This window comes from Mauremys reevesii, linkage group 20 (assembly GCF_016161935.1).
Source record: "Mauremys reevesii isolate NIE-2019 linkage group 20, ASM1616193v1, whole genome shotgun sequence".
NCBI lineage: Eukaryota > Metazoa > Chordata > Testudines > Geoemydidae > Mauremys > Mauremys reevesii.
In genome coordinates, this window is record NC_052642.1 from 2,567,575 (window position 1) to 2,586,908 (window position 19,334).

The window sequence follows — 19,334 nt, forward strand, 5'->3', positions numbered from 1 at the left end:
GGCGTCCAAAGGAGAGGCGCATCTGAGCTCAGAGGTGAGCGGCTAATATGGGGACCGCTGCATCAGCGGAAGAAAAAACGGTGCATAAATATTTGATACGCATCGCGGAGCGGCAGGGAGAAAGGCTCCCCTTTGATATGTTATCCCGCCTGCTGCGGTGGGGACAGAGAAGGGAACCTTTTGTTAAGCCGAGTACAATTTTTAATAGAGCTGTGTGGGAGCGGCTAGGCTCCAAGCTTTGGAAGTCGGTGGCTCAGGGCGATAAGGAAGCCTTTTCCCTGAGTCCAGTATGGAATAAGACAGAGAAGATAGTAAAAACTCTCGTGGCCGAGGCAGGAGTGCAGGCGGCCCTTTTTAAGCTTTTCCGCCCAACGCCCGAAATGCCTTCTGTGTTGTCGGTTGGAGCCAGGGAGTTTTTCGGTGGCAAGGACACGGTGATACCTTTGGCTTCCAACCTGGATAATGTTGCCCCTGTTATGGTTCCACTACCCTCCAATACGCCCGAGCCTATGAAAACAGCTTTGCCGTATGCACCCCCTCCCAAGCCATGCCGTGTCCACGGGACCTGGGGGTGTCACGAATGCGGGGAAATAAAGGAGGCTCGGGTGAGACACGTGCCATCACAAGTCTATCCCAATTTGACTACGCCTATTCAGTTTATCCAGCTTAATGTCTTTTATAAGAAAATGGAGCGCCAGGGTCAACAGCTGCAGGCCATTTATAATAAGTTAAATCAAATGCAAGGTCTTCCAGCTGGATCATTGTGGAAAGAGGGGGAGCAGGCAGAGGCTCGTGAGGAGGTGCTCCGCTGGAAGCGAGCCCTGGACGGGAAAGTTTTGGAGTGCATGGCACAGGCAGAGGCTCGTGAGCAGGCAGAGGCACGTGAGGAGGTGCTCCGCTGCAAGCAAGCCCTGGACGGGAAAACTTTGGAGTGCATGGCGCAGGCAGAGGCTCGTACGGGGACAGTGCCGGGAATACCGTTATGCTTCTCCGGTATGAGCAGCAACAGCTGGGTGTTCTGACACAGGATTTACAGTTTAAAAGAAGCCAAGCAGGGAAAGAAAAGGACAAGGTAACGTGCTGGCTAATCTCTCCCTCGTCCGCTGCAGCCCCCACGTCCTGATTATTTCCCCCATAGAAGCTGAACCACGACGGTGGTGGAAAAGAAGAAAAAACACTCACGTTGTTGATATTGCCAAAGACCAGGAATTCCTGACTAAAAAGACATTGAGAACTGACCCTGGTGAAGAAATAAAGAATTGTACACTGGCAGGAAGAAATTTGGGACTCCTGCTGAGAAATGTGATGTTAATTGGATTTTGGGACTTATTCTACAGGCTGCGCCCTGTGTTTTGGATAAAATTTTTAGCATGTATTGCCCCCGCTAACTGGATTGTAAATGATATTCCCCCCCCCCCCCGTTACTACCCCGGTTTTTTAGAGTTTAATTGTTTTTTGTTTTTAAAGTTTGAGAAAACTCAGCCAAAAGCTTTGTTGAGTATTCTCAAGGGGGGGGGGGGGAGTTTATGGGGGGGGGTTATGGTGTTATTAGGCATGTATTTAGGTAATTTGGGAGAATGGCTTTGAATTTATGTGACCCAAAGTACCTTTATGTAAAGTGCTTTTGTTAGCCTTATTAGATTTTGTTAATTTTGTGTTATGTGCTGATTATTGGTTGTTGTAGATTGCTTGATACTAGATGTAGCCTATATTTAAAATAGATAGGCTGAAAGCAGATGTTGTAATTAAAGTTATGCATGAAAATGTAGCCCCCACGGTGGGAAAGTATAGATAATTGCTTGCAGTAGAGATTAGAAGGGTGGGGGCTAGTTAAGAAGTACACCCTTCTAGCTAAATTGATAGTGAAATGAGTTGGTGTTCATGTAAGGAACGGTTTAGGAAGAGGAAAAAAGGATCGGGCCCAGGCGGCGGGCAACAGACAACAAGCTTGGAAAACTGGCTGATAACCTTGAGGGTGTAGTTGATAGAGAAGGTAATTAACTACAAGCAAGTAATGTTAGGCAGAGTAAAAGTTAACTCTGTGATTGCTGGAGGGAACAGCAGTTGAATTTTGTAAAGATGCTAAAGAGAACAGTTCTTGGTGTTTTTGAAATGTTTGTAAATAAATTTAGGCAAAGAAATTAGTTTGCAATTGTTTGGTTATAAACAATTTTGTTGTATTAGCTGAAGAATGTATATAGTGCTATGTAATTGAAATTGTATTAGGCTTTAGGGCATTGTAAGTGATGATGATTTTTTTTGTTTGTGTTTAAAAGTAGAAGTTAAAAGTAAAAAATTTTAAGCTGTTAATAGCTTTGAATTTAGAAGTAAGCTAGGATGCAATTGTATTACTGTAAATGATTTAATTGATGAAGTGATTTTCCTGTTTTGTACGCCCTTTGCAATGAAGTTTGAAGAGGTTTATTGGATGTTTTTCTTTTTTTTAAGAAAAGAGGGGGAGATGTCGGGTTACATCATCCCTATGCTGCCTTGGTGGAAAGTTACAGCAGCAGGACAACAAGAATAGAGGCGTTAGATAAAGTTGTTATGAGAAAGTAGGGAACTGCCAGAGCGAGGCAAATGCCAGGTGGCCTAATTGGGATCAGATAAGTTGCATGGGAAATGGGAAACCAGTAAGCAAAGGGCCATGCATGTGAAAAGTGTGTGTATCAGACAAAGAACCAATCAGCAGCAATGTAATGTTGGTGTGTCTGACGTTTGCTAATATGGAGAAGCTTATATAATATGATGCATTGTAAATAATAAATGATTCAGCTTGCAATCATATTGGTTGTTGTGCTTTATCCGGCCCGCATGCAACGCAACAGAGGCTGACTGATCTGTTGTTCCCTGGATTCTCTTTCTTCCCTTTTTTAAAGATGGGCACTATAGTTGCCTTTTTCCAATTGTCCGGGTCCTCCCCCGATCGCCATGAGTTTCCAAAGATGGCTCTGCGATCACATCAGCCAACTCCCTCAGCACCCTCAGATGCAGCACATCCGGCCTCATGGACTTGTGCACGTCCAGCTTTTTCTGAATAGTCCTTAACCTGTTCTTTCACCACTGAGGGCTGCTCACCTCCTCCCCATACTGTGCTGCCAAGTGCAGCATTCTGGGAGCTGAACCTGCCTGTGAAGACTGAGGCAAAAAAAGCATTGAGTACATCAGCTTTTTCCACATCATCTGTCATTAGGTTGCCTCCCCCTTCAGTAAGGATCTAATGCAGGGGGAGGCAACCTATGGCACACGTGCCAAAGGCGGCACGTGAGCTGATTTTCAGTGGCACTCACAGTGCCCGGGTCCTGGCCACCTGTGCGGGGGGCTCTGCATTTTAATTTAATTTTAAATGAATCTTCTTAAACATTATAAATACCTTATTTACTTTACATACAACAATCGTTTAGTTATATATTATAGACTTATAGAAAGAGACCTTCTAAAAACGTTAAAATGTGTGACTGGCACGCGAAACCTTAAATGAGAGTGAATAAATGAAGACTCGGCGCAGCACTGCTGAAAGGTTGCCGACCCCTGATCCAATGTGATCCTGCAAGGCAGGAAAAGGGGAATCTTGAGGAGGATTAGAGTAGTTATTTTTCCTCTGTATTTGGCACCGGTGGAATCCTGTATCCAGTTCTGGTGCCCACAATTCACAAATCATGTTGATAAATTGGAGATGGTTCAGAGAAGAGTCATGAGAATGATTAAAAGTTTAGTAAACATGCATTATGGTGAGAGACTCAAAGAGTTCAATCCGTTTAGCTTGACACTGAGAAGGTCAATGGGTGACTTGGAAACAAGGCACGAATTTTTAATTTTGAGAGTAGTTAACCACTGGAGCAAGTTACCAGGGGTCATTGTGGATTCTTCATCACTGGCAGTTTTTAAATCAAGATTTAATGTTTTTCTAAAAGATCTGCTCCGTAATTATTTTGGGGATATTTTCTGGCCTGTTTTATATAGAACTGCCTAAATGATACAAATGGTCCCTTCTGGCCTTGGAATCTTTTAATCATCTAATGTTTTATCAGTTGAATCCCATCTCAGCTTTTCCTGGGATTATTTTGCCTGGGATTGATGTCAGGCTAAATGGCCTGTAGTTACCCAGGTCATCCAACTTGCCTTGTTTTAAACAGTGGCACAACAAGAGCACTCTTCCAGTCTTCTGGAATTTCTCTGCAATTATTCCCCACCATAGATTTTTGCAGGTGCATCAAATGCCGGGTATCCATTTAAGCACCTGACGATGCCCAGCTAAAGCCAAGATGAAATTATGGGCCAGTGAATCGCAGTTTTTCTTTTAGATACATCTTACTTATTTCTAGTTTTTCTACACATATTGAAAGTGTCGATTGAAAGAGTGAAAAATGCATTAACTAACAATTAGACTCTTTCACCATTTAGTTCCCTAGAAGTTAAGGAACTGCAGAGTAAAATATCACTCTCTTCCCCTGTTCTATGGATGCATCACAAAGGAAAAATCTGTTGCCTGGAGGAATGAAGAAATGTGCATTTCTCAACTTCATCTAGGGAAGAAGCAGTAAATATTTCCTCTTGGCCCAGCCTATCCCAAGAGGAGTTTCCTCTTGACAAAGCCCAGCTCAAACTCTGTGAGTGCCCGCCCTGAGATCAATGCAGCTGCTATAAAAGATCAAGTCACTGAGCTACCTTCACCAGCTGAGCAGAGATGGCAGGTGAGTTGTTGTTACCGTTTACTCTCTTTTTTATGGCTTTGACATTTGTAATAAACTAGGCAGCGTGTTTCTGCGGGAGGGCATGACAAGCCACGCGTGGTAAGGAAGGGTCAGAAATGGGCAGGAGTGGGGCTGCAGGAGCCCTGGCCCTCCTTCGTTCCTTTTGGGTGAGGGAAATTGATAAAGAAATGGGAAGAAAAGGAGTCTCCTCTCCCTCCCCCCTTCCCCTGTTCCAACCCCATCCCTTGCAGGAGGAAAGTGGATAAGGAGAAGTTATTTACTTATTCCCATAATACAAGAACTAGGGGTCACCAAATGAAATTAATAGGCAGCAGGTTTAAAGCAAATAAAAGGAAGTTCTTCTTCATGCAGCACACAGTCAACTTGTGGAACTCTTTGCCTGAGGAGGTTGTGAAGGCTAGGACTATAACAATGTTTAAAAGGGAACTGGATAAATTCATGGAGGCTAAGTCCATAAATGGCTATTAGCCAGGATGGGTAAGGAATGGTGTCCCTAGCCTCTGTTTGTCAGATGATGGAGATGGATGGCAGGAGAGAGATCACTTGATCATTGCCTGTTAGGTTCACTCCCTCTGGTGCACCTGGCATTGGCCACTGTCGGTAGAGAGATACTGAGCTAGATGGACCTTTGGTCTGACCCGGTACGGCCGTTCTTATGTTCTTATGTTATGTTATGTTCTTATGAAACATTGGGATACCTTACAGTAAAGGACTGGGGGGGATAGAAAACACTAGTTGTTGAGAGGAAAGTGCAAGAGTCCTTCCATTATACAAACAGGGGCTAACCTGCCCCTCCCAACCTCCAGCATTATGGAGCCTCATACTTTCTTTTACTTGGAGATTGATTTAAACCTTGAAACACGAGGTCCAATAACTCATCTAAAATGTATGTTAGCGCTAACTGCTCTAACTGGATATTCCTTTATCCATCCGAATCTTCAGGCCCTTTTCCAGTCTCACTACATTATTGCCCTCAGTGACATCCTGTAGCAGTGAGTTCCCCAGTCTAATTACCCACTATGGGAAAAAGCATTTCTCTTTATGCCAGTTTGGAATTTTCCATTTTTTAATTTCCTCGACTGGCCCCTTTTTTCTTGTATCAGGAGCCAGGCAGAATAGAAGCTCCTGATCTCCCTTCTCTAGGCAGAGCTTTGTTATAGATGGAACTAGTAGAGCCACCTACATTGAAGTTTGCCCAACGAGTCCCGTTGTAAGACCCAGTTTTAGTGACTCACAACCTTGCCAAACTTTAACTTTGTGGCTGAAATTTTCCTTAACGAGTGTTTGTAAGTTTCAGAAAAATGGTTTATTCATTTCTCAGAATGAAATCAGGGAAAAATAAAATTTACCCCATTAAAAAAATTCTTACAATAGTTTAATTGAGACGTTCTAGCACCTCCATGCTCTAATGCTGTTCTCTGAAAAACCGGGTCCTACGTATCACAAAATTGGGCGCCTAAAATTAGTGGATTCTCTTGATTTACCTTCTCTGTGCGTCAGTTCTCCATCTGTAAAATGGGGATAATGACACCCCCTCAGATCACAGGGGGCTGTGAAAGTAGATCCGTTAATTGCAAAGTGCTCAGAAACTCTAGCAACGAGCAGCACAGAAAATCTGAGGAGGAAAATAATAATTGTGTTTTCAGGGCAGGTTTTGAATAGAGTGCAGTAAATAAGGCCTGGGGCCACACACTGGACAGTGAGAGTAAGACAAAATATTGAGTACGTGTTTCCAGTGAACACTATCCGTCCTGTGCAAGGAATAAGGCAGGGGTCCTGTAGCCAAGAATAGACTGTATCACAATGCATATGCAGAAGAGGACCCAAGGTTGTACGGGCAACCTTAATTCTGGCATTTCCTAACTTTTGACTTCACTGAACAGTGATCTTTTAATGGAGATTGTGCATGGAATTGTAAATATTTTTATCATCTCCCTGTTATTCATTTCATCCTTCTCTCCCCCCCTTCCAGTCAGGCTTGTCCCTTCCTATAATCTTTACTGTCTCTTAAACACCTTCATGTATGTCCACCCCCAATTTACCTCCACTCAGCCCAACCTGTCCTCCACCCAGCTCAGCATCCTCGCCAACTCTCCTCGCCCCTCTCCAGCCAGTGCCTTCTGCTGAAATCCTCACTCACTGAGAACTTCTCCTACCAAGCCTCCCCAAGTCAGCACCCTCCCCCCTGTCCTGGCCTCCCTCCAGGCTGACAAGCCCCCCTTCCCACCTGACCCCCAGATGCACACTCCCCATAACTGCCACAGGCTCAGAACCCCTCCCCTGCTCACAACTCCTCCCACCCGACCCCAAGCTCTAAAAACTCGCTTCCTACCAAACTTCCCTCCCCAGAGCACTGAACTCTTGCCCCTCCAGCTGACCTCCAAGCTCCCAAGTCAGAAATCCCCCATCTAGGCCAACCTCAAGCAGGCAAAAATCATGAGACAGGCCCCAACCCCCCCCCCCCCCCCTTGCCATCAGGATAAAAATAGCGAGGTTTTTTTGTTAAAAAAATTATAGGATTTATTTGTTTTCTGAGCATTTATAGACTCATAGACTGTAAGGTCAGAAGGGACCATTATGATCATCTAGTCTGACCTCCTGCACAACGCAGGCCACAGAATCTCACCCACCCACTCCTGTAACAAACCCCTAACCTATGTCTGAGTTACTGAAGTCCTCAAATCGTGGTTTAAAGACCTCAAGCTGCAGAGAATCCTCCAGCAAGTGACCCGTGCCCCACGCTGCAGAGGAAGGCGAAAATCTTCCAGGGCCTCTGCCAATCTGCCCTGGTCCCCTCACTACAGAAGGGATGAGGACAAATTGGAGAGAGTCCAGCGGAGGGCAACGAAACTGATTAGGGGCTGGGGCACATGACTTATGAGGAGAGGCTGAGGGAACTGGGGATATTTAGTCTACAGAAGAGGAGAGTGAGGGGGGATTTGATAGCAGCCTTCAACCATCTGAAGGGGGGCTCCAAAGAGGATGGATCTAGACTGTTCTCAGTGGTGGAAGATGACAGAACAAGGAGCAATGGTCTCAAGTTGCAGTGGGGGAGGTCTAGGTTGGATAGTAGGAAACACTATTTCACTAGGAGGGTGGTGAAGCACTGGAATGGGTTCCCTAGGGAGGTGGTGGAATCTCCATCCTGGCTGGGATGATTTAGTTGGGGTTGGTCCTGCTTTGAGCAGGGGATTGGACTAGATACCTCCTGAGGTCCCTTCCAATCCTAATATTCTATGATTCTATGGTGCACTCCCCATTTTCAAGCTTTTCTCTGAGTCATAGAAGGGATCACCCAATTGAGTCTGACCTCTTGTATCTCATGGGCCAGTAATCCCCACCAAATTACCCCTGTATTGAGCCCAAGAAATTGGCTTGGACTAAAATATTGCAGCCCTCAGGAGGCAAAACTATTGTGAGGGACAGGCAGAGGATAGGAAGGACAAGGTGCACCTGTGCCAGAGGCTCCTGCAATGGCAGGGAACTGATTTCATGAAATGTGCCCAGATGATCTTAGCAAACTCCCATGCTAAAACCCAAAAGTTACTGCCAATCTGATCTGGGGGCAAAATCCTTCACCCCACCAATCATAGTCTCACCTGCAAACTTTATCAGCAGCAAATCCATGTTTCCTTCCAGAACACTGATACAAATATTCAGTGAACAGAGCTGTGGAAGTTGATCTCTTTCAGTGGGTGCATGACATCCATGGGCCTTTTACCTCCTTTAATTATTGCTAATAACCGAGGTGTATTTGTGTTTCTCTCCAGGGATGAAGCCAGTGATCCCCCTCTTCGGATTCTTGGTGACCCTGAGCCTGTGCCAGGCATCTGGATCTTCCATAAATGGTACCGTCCCCTTTCTTCTGCTGCTGATGCTCTGCATTGGGGGGTTAATGCTTTGTGGTAGGATCCAAAGTCAAAACTCACTGTGCCCCCCCCCCCGCAGTCTATATAGGTTTGAAGTGTTCCCTCTCCCACCCAAAATAAAACCTATGCCTGGGAAGTAAACAGTCGCTATGAATATCCAAGGACTTCAGAGAACCTGGTCCTTGTCCCCTTTTTACAGATGGGGAAACTGAGGCACAGAGAGGGTAGATGCCTGCCTCCAGGACATAAAGAGTCACATACGGTAGAGGCAAGAGCAGAACCCAGGTCTCCTAATGCACAGTGCACTCATGTCCGAGTCCAGGGCCATGCTGACTCACTAGTGTCCTCTGTAGTAAAACAAAATGAATTGGCGATATAATCAAAAAAACTCCATGTCCTAAAGGGGTTGCTTTTGCATCCACACCATATCTCACCCCCTCCCTCAAAAAAGTTAGCATTTGCTTGGGAAAGTTTTGGCAAAAACAAGGCAGCTCGTTTTTTTTTACAATAAATAAACCACTGATTCCAGGCTTATTCGCCTGCTAAATTTCAGTTCTCAACTCATGGAGGCACTAGAGCTCTTCAAGGAAATGGCTGGAAAAAAAGTTGGCAAAAGTTCATTCATAGAAACAGCGGAACTGTTTTGCTTAAACTTGCCAAAAATATTCAGCCTGAGGCAGACAGCACGCCTGGAACGTTCCAGCCCCTGAAAGATTAAAGCTTGGCCAAGTTATAACAACGGAAAACAGGGTGCTATAATGGGAAGTCCTGGGCAAGTTCAATAATAAGGGTCACCACCAATGTCCCCTATAATTAGAGCTCAGCTGTAAAGAATTTATGTGCATAAGTGTTTATGCACTGAAAAAATCCATGGACTCTTGCTAGGATTAAAAGCTCTATAGAAATGGTCATGACTAAAAATCGCTCAGTAGAGTCTTGGGGGATGTACAGACTCTGCATACAGTTTTGATTCAAATTACTTCTGCATATAATGAATTGAAAGGCCCCAACTCATGTCTTCCTCCAATGAGTTAGCAAGTAATAACAACCACAACATAATTGTGCTTAACAGTGAAAGGAAATAAGGTACAAAAACCGATCACAGTGACACTAAATGTACAAAAGGGGATTTCACTACAATAAGGAAGCTTTTCAGAAAAGCCCTAACGCCAAGAGCAAAGGAAGCAACACCCTTAGATCTGCCCACCTAAGAAAACAGTAGTAGGCTTGTGCAAACTGCTGAGCAAAAAGGGAACCAGGAAAAGAAAAGTAAATGGCAAAGTTCAAGTCTTCAAGAGGTTATTTGGAAATCCAGCCCCAGCCAAGCCAATTAACAAGAACATACAGTGCTGCAGTCAATATGTAAGAGGGAAAGGAGGAGGCTGGGATGGATTTTGTACAGTAAGTAGTTGAAGGTATAAACACAATGAGAAATTATCTAGAAGTAGGGTGACCAGACAGCAAGTGTGAAGTGAAAAATCAGGACAGCGGGTGGGGGGCAATTGATGCCTGTATAAGACAAAGCCCCAAATTTTGGAACTGTCTCTATAAAATCAGGACATCTGGTCACCCATCTAGAAGAAGCAGGAAGCCCACTAAAGAATCAGTGGGTCCGCTGACTTACCAGGGGGTTAAATAGAGCAGTTAAAATTGAGAAGGACATTGTTGAAAAACTAAATGATTTCTTTCATCAGCCTGTATATTCATTTATTCCAAGGCCAGAAGGAACCATTGTAATAAGGTAATAATTGGAGATATACCAATCTCCTAGAACTGGAAGGGACCTTGAAAGGTCATTGAGTCCAGCCCCCTGCCTTCACTAGCAGGACCAATTTTTGCCCTAGATCCCTAAGTGGCCCCCTCAAGGATTGAACTCATAACCCTGGGTTTAGCAGGCCAATGCTCAAACCACTGAGCTATCCCTCTCCCCAGTCATCATCTAGTCTGACTTCCCATGTTACACAGGCCACAAAACTTCCCCAAATAATTCCTAGAGCATATTTTTAGAGAATCATCAGCTCTTGCTTTAAAAATTGTCAGTGATGGAGAATCCACAGTGACCCTTGCTAAATTGTTAATTACTCCAACTGTTCAGAATTCACGCCTTATATCCAGTCTGAATTTATCCAGCTTCAGCTTCCAGAAATTGGATGATGTTACACCTTTCTCTGCTAGATTGAAGAGCCCAGTATTAATTATTTGTTCCCCATGTAGATACTTTCAGACATAATCAAGTCACCTCTTAACCTTCCATTTGTTAAATTAAATATAATGAGAGACTCAAGAAGTTCAAGCTCAGGCAGATTTTCTCATCCTTGTGTCATTCTCATGACTCTTCTCTGACCCTCTCGTCAATTTATCAACATTCTTCTTGAATTGTGGACCCCAGAACTGGACGCAATATTCCAGCAACAACCGGACACAGTTGACAAATTTATATGCAGGTGATACAAAGTTATTCAGGGTAGTCAAGCCCTGGAAGACTGTGAGATATTTCAGACAGATCTGTCCAAGCTAAGTGAATGGGCAACAGAATGGCAGATGAAATTCAGCATTAATGAAAAATACTCATAAAGCGTACAAGGCTCTAAATTAATGGTATCAACTCAGGAAAGTGACCCGAGCTTCATTATAAACAGCTGAATAAAGCCCTTTGCCCAATATACTGCTGTGGTCAAAAAAGCAGACAGGATGTTCTGACACATAAGGAAGGGGATGAAGAGGGATAAGGAAAACATGGCTGTTATATAAATCAGTTCCCTCGTCTGGGATACTGTGTTCGGTGTTGTCCATCCCATCTCAGAAAAGGACAATGTATAATTCCAGGGCCTTCAGAGAAGGGCAATGAGAAGGATTAGGGAACGGCAAAACTCTCCTCTGGAGAGAGACGGGACATGAAAAATTACACAAAACAACAGTCTAGGTAAGTTACACAGGGAGCTGTCAGGTGCTGGCTCCAGGCAGCCAGGCCTGCTGGTGGGAGTGGAGGTTGAAGCCAGGTGGTCAGAGTCAGTAGACAAGCCAAACTCCCTGGAGTCAGGGCTGGAGCAAGGTCAGAGCAGGGCATGGGCAGGAACCAGCACTGGATCAGAGGCAGGCTGGGAATCTAGAGTCTGTTACATGGCAAGGCAGCAGGAGGCTCACTGCCCAGCTGGTGCTGTTGCACGGACTAACTTGCAGCTCTGATGGGGTTGGGGAAATACCTGAGCGTGGGGGTCATCTGACCCAGGCTCTGCTCAGGGATAGGCTGCTGCCCCGTGCCTGAGGGCTGAGTCACTGCAGGCTCTGTTGGAAGGGTTGGGCAGTTGGGTCTAGACTCCTTCTCAGCAGTCCGAGTCCTAGCCCAGGCCAAACCTGATCTTAGAAACACCATGTGTCCTGAATCTGCAGAGGGTCCGAGTTCTGTAACCGTCTTTAATTACAGAACTCAGAGAGCTCCTGCTGCAAGGGAGCACAGCCAGCCCCTAAGTCTGGGTCTGCCAGCTGGGCCCTCTTAGTGGAACCCTCAACAGCTCCACTGGGTGCCGGGGAGCTGCAGGGAGGCGAAAGGATTTAGGCAGTGCAGCCGCAGGGTCATGGGGGGTCGGGGGACGGGGGAATGATCTGTTCTCTTTGCCTGCTTTGGATGGGAGCTGCAGCACAGGGGGAGGGCTGAGGTCTGCAGGGTGGAGGGGTCTGTGCCACTGCCACTGGTGCAGGGGTGTTCGCTCCATGTGCTCCTGCCCGCTCTGGGCTGTGATGGCAGCTCTCTTGGCCAAGAGATCCCGGGGTAGCAGGACTGGACATGGGGCAGAGAGGGAGGGGAGTAGGGCTGGATAGGTTCCAGTGCGCCTATTGAACTGGGAGACTACATCTGTCCCAGGTTTCAAATGATCTCTTAATTTCTAGCTTCAAACTTTTCCTTTATTCAAAATGGCCACACCTTCTGTTCCTAGCAATGGGCCTCAGACAAGATGGCAGCTGTTCACACAGGCTTTGCCTCTGGAAGAGAGACTGACCTTAGTAACAATGACCATCAATTCCCAGTTTTCAGTGGGCCTGCAGCTAGGCTGTCTGCAGGGAAGGTCACTACCTCTCTATAGCAGAGGGCTGGACAGGAACCTATGCGGAGATGGGAACATGACACACAGGAGGGAGGTTGCAACAGAAGACTGACAGAGAGCAGGGAAAGAAAGGGAGAGAGGGATATATAAGCTGTAAGAAAATATGGGAGCAGATAGATTTGGGGGGAAAGGAGCCTGGGGGAGCATGAAAGGAGACTGTGAGTGGGGAGGGAGAGTAGATGGTGACTGGAAATGGACTGTCTAATGGTCAGTGCAGGTAGCACCGCTGCCCATAAGTAGTGCTGTATCTCTAGCTCAGTGCTGAGGTGTGGATATTTTGATGTTATGTTGCTGTGATCAGTGGCGGGCAGGAGTGGGAGGGGTGGCTAGTAGGAAGTGATATCCTGCTTGTGTGTTCTGGAGTTGATACTTGCAGTGTTCCAATAAATCCTTTGATTCAGATAAGAGGGTATCACAACTGGTGGCAGCAGCTTTAAGAAGGCAAAAGCACTTTTGGTTCAGAACAAAGGTACTGGTGACAAAGAGGAGACTGGAACCTGTGAGCATTTGACAAACTTGGAGCTGTTGTACTCTGTGAATGAGTGGCCTGCTGAGTAAGCAGCACACACCTGGCAGTGTTTCTGGATGGTGACACCAAAGCATTTTACCAGCAGCTTCCAGTGTGGATCATGGATCTTACGGACTGTTACGCAAACACTGAACTGCCAAAAGGTCTGGCAAGCCAGGAGGTGGCGGGGGAACCCCCTGCCTAGTTATTGGTGCGTATTGAGGAGACTGCTGGGTAGGGCTTTCGCTGTGTCAGCGTCCGTGCGATATGACTCGAATGAGGCAGAACCGGCTGTACTGCCTGCAGAGTTGGCAACGCAGAAAGGGGCTTATGCTCACTGGTGAGCCATGAGAATACTCTGTGACAAGTCAGTTTATAAATGGTTTAACAAGGGAATTTCCTAACCTGCTGGGGAAGGAGGATAACGTACTGGATAAATCCATGGCTCAGACTAGACCGGGGTCAGCAACCTTTCAGAAGCGCTGTGCCGAGTCTTCATTTAGTCACTCTCATTGAAGGTCTCGCATACCAGTAATACATTTTAACGTTTTTAGAAGGTCTCTTTCTATAAGTCTATAATATAGAACTAAACTATTGTATGTAAAGTAAATAAGGTTTTTAAAATATTTGAGAAGCTTTATTTAAAATTAAATGAAAAGGCAGAGCCCCTGGACCGGTGGCCAGGACCCGGGCAGTGTGAGTGCCACTGAAAATCAGCTCGCGTGCCGCCTTCGGCACCCGTGCCATAGGTTGCCTACCCCTGGACTAGATGCAGAATTATAAATGTGGAAGCAGAAACTTAGGTTTCTTTAAGCTCTCAACTATTAATTCCCAGCCCCCAGGTGAGTCCTGTATACCAGATGCAGCTCTTCAAGTAGATTGCTAGGGAAGTGGCTACAAAATTGGAGAAGGCCCCGGTGCAAGCTATTCACAGGTGTCCTTTAGGTCAGATGAGAGAGAGAGATTCCCAAGGGACTCCCAGACCAGAAGACATTTGCAGGTGATGTGGAGGCAAAGGCCTTTGCAGACAGAATTGCTCAAGCAGAGGAAACCCAGACCAGGCAAACTAGAAGTTGCTGATGCAGTGGTGCCACCATCCGGAAATATTAGAACGGCTCATGTGAAGCGCTACCTGGATACCTATTACAAGTCTACATGGTGTCAGACTGCACCAGAGGGATATGAATTCTCATGCACATTAGCGTGTTGCACACTAAGCAGTGGCTTCTGTGGATGCTGCTGATGCGCACTAGTAGTTCCCTAGTGGGTTCATGTAATCGCATTTCAAACAGGACTCCATTGCCAGCTTGGCTTAACAGAGCAATCTTCCATGAGCTTAAACACAAGAAGGAAGCTTACAAGAAGTGGAAACTTGAACAGATGACCAGGGAGGAGTATATAAATATTTCTTGAGCATGCAGGGGTGTGCTCTGGCCTTCCTGATTACAACTGAAGTTGCAGCTAGCAAGGGATGTGAAGCAACAAGAAGATTAGGGAAAGTGTGGGAGCCTTACTGGGGGGGAGGGATAGCTCAGTGGTTTGAGCATTAGCCTGCTAAACCCAGAGCTATGAGTTCAATCCTTGAGGGGGGGGTCATTTGGGGAACTGGCATAGAAATCTGGGGACTGGTCCTGCTGGGGGTTGGACTAGATACCTCCTGAGGTCCCTTCTAACCCTATGATTCTATGAATGGGGGAGGCAACCTAGTGACAGATGATGTGAAAAAAGCTGAAGTTCTCTGTGCTCTTTTTGTCTTGTTCTTCACAGACAATTTCAGCTCCCAGTAACAGCAGGGGGAAGTTACTATGGTAAAGTGGCAAATTAAGTTTGTCACTCAATAACAGACTTAAAAGTGGCAATTCTTCAACAAAAAAAACTTCAAAAACAGACTCCAATGAGAAATTGCAGAACTGGAATTAATTTGCAAACTGGACACCATCAAATGAGGCCTGAATAAAGACTGGGAGTGGATGGGTCGCTACAAAAACTAATGTTTATCATTTAGTGTGACCTCACCTATATGCAAAATCAACGAGGAGTCCTTGTGGCACCTTATGCCACAAGGACTCCTTGTTGTTTTTGCTGATACAGACTAACACGGCTACCACTCTGAAACCTCTCACTTATATGAACAGGCCATTCAATTTCACCCAGTTACCCCTAAGTTTAACCTCGCTCCGTGTCTCCCTTTCTTTAGCTTAGATCCATAGCATGAAAAAGGTTCAATTATATATGAACAACTTTCTCAATCAAAACTCAGTCTTGGCTTTAAGTGCCTAAAGGTGAATCCAGCAAGTTCCCGGCACGAAGGAGAAGAAATGTGCTCCTTTCACTTTGGGTCTGTGCAGTGAGCTGGTGGGAAGGAATTGTCCTCATGTCCTGCTCTTTCCTCTCTTTGGACTAGATATCTTGGATACGCTGCCAGATCCATTCTTTCTGAGCAGCACTGATGAAGCCAAGGAGCTGGTGGATGCTGCATACAAGTACGAACGGGACAGGTCAGTTCACCTTATGTTATCCATACTGGGGGTACAATTTTACAAAAAACATGGGAACATGATACCATTACCAATATTAAGGGAATTGGCGAGGGATATTGCTAGCCCGTTAGCGATAATCTTTAATAAATCCCTAAATTCGGGGATTGTACCGACTGACTGGAGATTAGCTAATGTAGTTCCTATATATTCAAGAAAAAAAAAAAAAAAAAGAAATATAGGCCTAGTAGTAGTCTATCTGTAGTATGCAAAGTCATGGAAAAAAAAAAAAAAAGAGAGAGAGGTTCGGTTCAGAGGGAGGATGGCAACTGATGGGATAGAGCATGATTTTTTACGAGGTAGAGGTAAAAACCAACCAACTCTGATTCTTTTCTCTTTAACAGATTTTTTAATTTTTTGAATGCGGTGGATCTAATATCTCTGGATTTATCTAAGATTTCAGTAAGCGTTTTGATACGGTACCGCATGAAGAATTAAAAAAAAAATGAAAAAAAAATGAAAAAATAATCCAGAGGTGGAGGGGGAGGGAGGAGGGGGGGAGAGGGGGTAGTATTGAAGGGGGAACTGGGAGGTGGAGGGGGTTACCAGTGGAGTTTCCTCAGGCTCGGTTTTGGGTCCGATTTATTTTTTTTATTTTTCTATTTATTGCTGACCTGGGACCCAAGAGTGGAGAGATATAAAGTTGATGGATGACACCAAGTTGGGGTTATTGCCATTTCGGAGAGAGGATATTCTAGATCGATATAGATGAGTAAGATAAAACTGTAGTAGTAGTAACAGTAACAGGAATAAATTGAAGTGTAAGGTTAAGCATATTTATTGTAGAAGGAAAACTTTAGTTATAAGCTGGGTATAAGTTGGTTGGAAGGAGAGGGAGGAGAGAGGAGGAGAGGAGAGTCCTGGTTGATGTTGATGGTGATGATGAGATGTGAATAAGCATGTGTGGATGTGGAGTTAAAAAAAGCAAGGTGTAGTTGCATTAGTATTTATTTTAGGGGTGGAGGTGCTAGTTATAGTATATAAGTGAGAGGGTGAGTTTTGGTTTGTAGTGTTGTGTTGGTTGTGTGCAGTTTTTTTAAGAAGAATGTCAAAGAATGGGAAGAAAAAAGAAGGAAGGAATGAAATGGGGCTAGAAAGAATTGAGGAATGGAGGAGAAGGAGACTTGAGGTTTGTTTTTTTTTTCAGAAAAAAAGAGAAGAAAGAGAAAGAATTACAGAAGAGAAATATAATAGGAGATAAAATATAAATAGGGAAGAAGGATTTCAGCTCAGTGCTAATGTTCAGCTCAGTCGAGGGGACGGATATACACGAGGACAGTAGGACAAAAGGATAGAAATGGGTAAAGAAGGCTTGAGGGGAGGTAAGTGGGAGTGCACACTGGAACACTGGAAGGAGGGGAAAGGGAGGGAGGACCTCCAATGACTTGCTGATTAAGCTAGAGAAGTTTATGGAGGGATTTATGGAGGATGGTATGATAGGATAACGTCAATTAAAGTGCCACACTGGTAAATAGTAATGGGTCAATGGTATGGTATAGTATAACCTTTCCAGGGTTTGGCTGAGAGGTTTGGCTGGAATGGGTGGGGTTCAGCTGACCGCCATTTGGGGGGTGGGAGGAAGGGAATTTCCAGGAAGATTGGGAATGGCCCTGCCCTGGAGGGGCCTTTCTTCCTCCGCAGCATGGAGCAGGCTGGGGAAGCTGGAGTGGGTGGATGGGCCTTTGCTGTGATGATCTCGAGGAGGGATGATCATGGTCCCATAATGGTCCCTTCTGATCTTGAATTCTATGATTCTATGATTCTATGATCTGGGGAGTTTCGCTTTTGTACAAATATGTATTTATTATGGTGACATCATAGTTCAGGGTTCTGAAATTTTTTCCTAGCCTGGATCACACCACGTGCACTAATCTCTTCCCTCCACAATGGCATGGACCACCTCCTCTCCTGTTTGTGATCTCACAGTACTGCTAAGACAACTACAGCAATTGCTTACAGTGCAAAGTGATATTAGGAAAGTACACATATTTTAGCTTCTTTTAAGGTGGCTCAGCCAGTGGAAATAAGGAGAGTCAGCATGACATGACCAGTCAGCTCTGCGAGGACCAGCAGCAGCCAGGGCTCATCATCGCTTATCACTGTCACTACTGTGATTCTGTAGGGAGGGGTTTAGCTGTTTCTAGTCTCAATATCAACTCTGTCGAACCATTCTGGAAAATACCAGCCCCTCTCTCTGATATGGGAAATATGGCATGTTTGGTCTGTATCGGGGAGAATTTTGGAGGAAGGCTTCAGGTTATTGGACAAAGCACTTCTCAGAGATCATACTGGACTGTCCAAAATTAGGTGTAATTCCCTTTTAGAAATTCTACCTTTTTTTGTGTGTGAAGCCTATTTAAAAATGCTTTTGGGTTAAGAGAAAATTGAACTGGGTCTCCCACAGTGTAGCTGAGTGCTGTCACCACAGGGCTAATGGTTAAAAGGGAGGCTTCCTCCTTCTGCTCCGCCACCCAGCCATTTTGTGAGGCTTGTCCTGCTTTGCTTTTGTTAAAATGCCTTAAAATCAAGATGAAAACTTTCAAGTTGGGTCAAAATAAAACATTTAGTTTCAACATTTCAGAAACATTTATTTTTTATCAACATTATTTGATAAACTCAACAGAAATTCACAAATAGATTTTGATTGAATGAAACCATTTTTTGGTGAATGAATTAACATTTTTGCTTGGCTCTAATATTGACTGTGCTATTCATCATGAGCTGGTATTAACTCTGATATTCAAATTGTCATTATTAGGCATTTATCTGGTTATTCCAATACTATTAATTTTTGCAGAAATATCCAGTTGATATCTTTATCTGCTCTGGCGGGACATTCCATTCATTTGCAAGGATGGAATAAGGTGGATAGTGCTACACATTTAAACAGGTGTTGGTTTAGTGATGTAAGCACCATGTCCTTACATGTGCAGAACAGAGTTCCTCCTGGATCTTCCTTGCTCCTGGTCACACAGATTGCATTACTTGCTACTGTTGCTTTAGTCCACCTATGGCTGGCAAGGAGACTCTTTATTCCTCTCCCACTGTGATACTTGCTACCTCTACCTGGGGCTGCAGGTGAAAATGTCACAGAAACTCCAACTTCTACAACATGTAGGCACCTGCCTTTTGTACAATTTCATGTATGTCCAGTCCCAGCCAGCAGCAGGATGTTAACCCAGGGCATTTTGAAACAAAAAAGTTAGAAGCCTTCTTCAAAAGTGAATTACGCTTTGACAGCCCCAGATGGTCGCTATGAAATGTGTCTCCCTATTTCTGCTGCTGGGCTGTGGCCCCGTCTTTCGGCCATGGATCTCACCATGGATTTCCAGGCCGCTATCACCTCTGGAATGGGGCACGGAAATACACTCTACGTACAACTGTTGCCAAAGACCACTCCGAAACTCCAGCAGACACAGAATTCAGCTGCCCATTTACTCAGTGGTGTTTCCCCAGGGGCACTCATGACATCTGTGCTTCTGAGTCTGCCCCAGCTCCCCGTTCATCCAGGAGAAATTCCGCAAGTTGGCTTTGACTTGAGAAGCTCTAGGAATAGGTCTATGCTGGGATAAAAATCCTGCGGCACCAAGACTCAGAGCCTG

At 45.0% G+C, this 19,334-nt stretch overlaps 1 protein-coding gene across 1 annotated transcript in view; it reads left to right on the plus strand.

The window, feature by feature from the left end:
- The first annotated feature begins 15,609 nt into the window (after positions 1-15,609).
- LOC120387503 (myeloperoxidase-like) overlaps positions 15,610-19,334 on the plus strand; it is a 50,357-nt gene continuing 46,632 nt past the window's right edge. The window contains exon 1 of the mRNA XM_039508347.1: positions 15,610-15,693. The gene's annotated coding sequence lies outside the window, so the exon portion shown is untranslated. The remainder of the gene's footprint in view (positions 15,694-19,334) is intronic.